Source organism: Gadus macrocephalus, chromosome 3, assembly GCF_031168955.1.
Source record: "Gadus macrocephalus chromosome 3, ASM3116895v1".
NCBI lineage: Eukaryota > Metazoa > Chordata > Actinopteri > Gadiformes > Gadidae > Gadus > Gadus macrocephalus.
In genome coordinates, this window is record NC_082384.1 from 18,304,515 (window position 1) to 18,309,514 (window position 5,000).

The 5,000-nt window shown below is 48.0% G+C and overlaps 1 pseudogene; it reads left to right on the top strand.

The window, feature by feature from the left end:
- The first annotated feature begins 1,631 nt into the window (after nt 1–1,631).
- LOC132453751 (collagen alpha-1(XI) chain-like) overlaps nt 1,632–5,000 on the top strand; it is a 27,614-nt pseudogene continuing 24,245 nt past the window's right edge.

Here is a 5,000-nt window from a genome sequence, read left to right on the forward strand (position 1 = left end):
CTCTCCCCTGCCCTACGCTAGTTCTGCCCTCCTCTCCCCTACCCTCCACTAGTTCTGCCCCCTCTCCCCTACCCTATAGTTCTTCCCTCCTCTCCCCTACCCTACACTAGTTCTGCCCCCTCTCCCCTACCCTCCTCTCCCCTGCCCTACACTAGTTCTGCCCCCTCTCCCCTACCCTCCTCTCCCCTACCCTATAGTTCTTCCCTCCTCTCCCCTACCCTACACTAGTTCTGCCCCCTCTCCCCTACCCTCCTCTCCCCTGCCCTACACTAGTTCTGCCCCCTCTCCCCTACCTCCTCTCCCCTACCCTCCTCTCTCCTACCCTCCACTCGTTCTTATCCCCTCTCCCCTGCCCTACGCTAGTTCTGCCCTCCTCTCCCCTACCCTCCACTAGTTCTGCCCCCTCTCCCCTATCCTCCTCTCCCCTACCCTATAGTTCTTCCCTCCTCTCCCCTACCCTACACTAGTTCAGCACCTCTCCCCTGCCCACACACACATACACAGACAAAGTTCTGTGTAGTCCCTCTTCCTTTCAACAAGTTACTAATTTTTATATGTGCATGTTTGTGCATGTTGTCTGTGTTGTCTTGTGTGTGTGTGTGTGTGTGTGTGTGTGTGTGTGTGTGTGTGTGTGTGTGTGTGTGTGTGTGTGTGTGTGTGTGCGTGCGTGCGTGCGTGCGTGCGTGCGTGCGTGCGTGCGTGCGTGCGTGCGTGCGTGCGTGCGTGCGTGCGTGTGTGTCTGAGTCTATGAGTGTGTCTGAGTCTATGAGTGTGTCTGAGTCTATGAGTGTCCTATTTTTGGCCAGGCCGGAAGCATTGGTTTTGACGTGTTCTCATGTGAAGAGTCTCAGACACTGTGTTTGTGGGCATCAGCAGATGCGTGTGTTTGTGTGGCCCAGGGATGACAGTTAGTCAACCAATCAATCGTACTCTCCATGTGGCTCCACTTTTCTCTAGTATTGTTCTAACATTGGTTTTCCTATCCTCCACCGCCCTGTATCTGTTTGTCCTCAAGCCAAGATGGGCGTTTCACAAGTGAGTTTTCACCCAAACTCCTCCAAACAGATGTGGGCGTTTTCTGTTTACTAGGATGTGACCCAGCCTGGTTTTCAATCAGGCTGAATTGACCCACATATCTAAGAGTTTACGTCACGCAGGTGAACACATGGTTGCATCGGTGCGTGTGCAAACACACAATGCATTTCAAACGTATTTAATCAATACAAGAGTACGATGGCTTGAAGTTTTTGAGCATTTGGAGCACACATGGATAACTCCGACACATTCTACAAAACTGTCACCATAAGTTTTATTATATGTTTATGGTTATGTTTTTATTTGAGTGTGGCAACTGACGATTATTTTAATTGTTGATTAATCAACGATTCTTTTTCTTATTGATCGATTTATCATTTAGTTTGTTGAATGTCCTAAATAAAAAAAATATATTCTAATATGCCATCAAAAATTAACAGAGATTACCTTTATCTGACAAGCAACCATGAACCACTAAACTATTCCTTTTATGACGATCCATGTACCACATTTTCTATTGAACTGCAACATCAAGCAGCATCATATTGTTTTTGTACTTATACACACATACATAAACATACATATGCTCTGCCCTATCTGCAGCCAATCCGGTGGATGTGTTGAAAATACTGGACCTATCAGAGGACATGGAGGGCGTATCGCTGGAGGCGGGCATTTGCACAAGCAGGGAGGGTCGGGAGGAGACTGACCTCTCCTTCAAAATCGACAAGAAGATTCAACTGAGCGCCCCTACCAGCCAGCTGTTCCCCGGTAACGAGCACATCTGTCACATCTGTGGCCCCGTCTGAACGCCGGTCGTCTCTGTGAGTCACGGTTTTTGTTTGTGGTCTCGTCCTCTTCCAGACTCCGTGTTTCCCAAAGACTTCTCTGTGATGACCACCATAAGGGCCCGCAAGGGCTCCCAGTTCTTCCTGTTCTCCCTGTATGACTCCCAGGTACAGACGCCCACATTCACGCAGCTCCTCCCCCCCCCCCTCCCCCCCCCCCCCCCCCCCCCCCTCCCCAGACACACACACCAACAGGCAGACACGTCCCTAGCGTAGGCGGAAGTTGAAGCGTAGGTGGGCCTGGAGAAGATCTGTCCATGACCGATCATGCTTAATAGGAGCCTTCACTTCACACTACCTGCCAGCGCACAACAGTGTAGTCATAGGGTGATGTTACAGGCAGCAAGACAAGCAGTAAAAAAGCTGTAACAAAACTGCATCACGTAACCTGGCATAGCGGCCACATAACACACACACACACACACACACACACACACACACACACACACACACACACACACACACACACACACACACACACACACACACACACACACACACACACACACACACACACACACACACACACACACACACACACACAGATGATAGACTCAGGAGAGGCGGCATGCAATTAAATTGCACACCAACAAAAACTAAAACCCAATAAACAATAACATTGAAATATTTATACAATTGTTAGAAATTGCAAGTGCATCTTAAAGATAACTGCCGAGAGAGAGCAGGGACAAAACCTTCAATCTGAATGTCATCATTGTTTGAATCCGACTGACATCAGAAAAGAGAGATGAGGACCTGGGGAGACGATTCTTGTTGGGAAATATGTGTCTGGGTCACTGGAGGGAAATACAGCTACCTAGCAGAAGGCTTCCCTTCCTCAATGCATGCTTGCTTGGAAATCTAGTTGAAAAGACAAAACAACAAATATTTGTTGTAATTTTGTAAAGTTAATTGGTCACATAATTGAGGTAGAGTGCATGGCTGGTCCAGCTTTGTCCCCACGTGTTCTTCTAAAAAATGAAGCCCTCTTGCTGTGCCTGAATGCCAAGTGTGTTGGCTCTAGCCCTACTGTGGGTGATACTCACACACACACACACACAAACACAAGCACATACACAAGCACTTGCATATGCGCACACGCACAAACTGAAGAAGACACCCACACAGATGTGCACACATTTCACAAAAACATGTGCATGCACAGACCCACGTGCGCACTCACACAAATGGACGTGGACACACATGCTGAATCAATATTTGATGCTTTAATGTCTGCATTTATATATTTATATTGTCCACACCATCCATCGCTCCTTCTTTTGATTCCTTACTCCTCCTCCGTCTCCACTGTCTGCAGGGAACCCAGCAGCTGGGCCTGGAGGTGGGACGCTCCCCAGTCTTCCTCTACGAGGACCAGGAGGGCCAGCCCCCACCCGAACTCTACCCCACCTTCAGGAAGGTCAACCTGGCCGACGGCAAGTGGGTGACACGCCCAACGATGAAACACACACGGACGCACCGCTGACAGGCACACGCTCAAACACACGCCGGTTTGCATGCAGTCGTGGTCAATCGCACACACACACGCTTTCAAGCAAACACACTCACGTACACACACACACACACCATTTCCATGAGGGAAGCACTAAAATCATCCTGTTAAAGAAATACTCCTTGTTTTGGCATTCGGGGCAACCTGCCTCCATTTAGACTTTCAATCGAATGAAATTTATTGACTACACCCACAATATAAATCAAAATCCAGGGCAACTGCTTTGTGCTGTTTGGAATGCGTTTGGTCTCAGCATATGGAACGTTTTAGCCGGGCACTGGACCAAAACTCACTCAGTAGGATATTTAAAGGATATTTATTATTGAGTGAATTGAAAAGACAAACTAGATCCCCTTTTTTGGTAAGATATTCTAGCCTTTTTGTCCAAAACATATTCAACCCCATTTTCATTTGGCTCGTCCGTGTTTCGATTTGCTATCCGCTTACGATAGGGAACTCAGATTTGGGGAGGGTCTCCCTGTGAACCAATAGAAGGCTGGAGACGACAGGTTTGTGTCTCTGCCTCCTGTCTCAGGTGGCACCGGGTGGCGTACAGCGTGGAGGGCCAGTCGGTGACACTGTACCTGGACTGTGAGAAGGTGGACACCATGGACCTCCTCCGGGGCCCCGACCCCGAGATCAGCACCGGGGGGGTCACGGTTTTCGGCACTCGCCTGCTCGACGAAGAGGTGTTCGAGGTACGAGCCCCGACCCCCTGGGACCCTGGAGTTCTTGTGGTCGCGGTTGTGCGTGTGCATTTTCAGGGGCCCATTCGTACAAATGGAGCTCAGCTAACAGACGGACACACACACACACACACACACACACACAGTCAGACACATAACAGAGGTTCTTACTGTTAGGCCCCATTCCCCCCTCCGGCGATATTCGAGGAGCTATTCCCTTTAACACGACGTGGAAAAAGAGGTAGGATAAAGACAGAGTGACAGGTGAAAATGGAGCCTTAAGGTGCTCTGTAGGGTTATCTTCTCTACTTGTTGCTGCATGTTACATATATCGGTAAAAAGTGAAAAACACATAACTTACTCTCACCACACTGCCGCCAAGTGGCCACACTATTCTTCAAAATGGTTTATCTTTGCATCAAGCTTTGCATTATAATTAATGCTATAATAACGTTATAAATATATTACCCTTTGAATTTGTATGAGCATAATCAATACACTACCACAGTTGCTCACAGATCTTGAGTTAGTTCTTAAGTGAAGCCATTTGGATGGACAAGGCATCCTTTCTTCCAGTGTTCTAACAACAGCATTGGGATTTTATGGGTATCCTTCAGATAAGATTTTATAGCTTCCAAGCGGTTCTGTCCTGTTTACTTTTTGGATCAGCAATACGCGGTCATTCTCAATAGATTTGAACTTCGACCTTGTTGAGGATTATGGTCTCAGCTGGCCCATCTGTGAAACAGAGCTCCCTGTGGTTGTAGCCTTGCAGCATTTCTCTGTGACTTCTTCGATTTCCCTTTCTAAATCAGAAACAGAGAGAGACAGGGAGAGAGAGGGAGGAGGAGAGAGAGGGAGAGATCCGGAGAGAAAGACAGTCTTTGGAATTTAATGTACTAGCGTTACTTGCTAGTA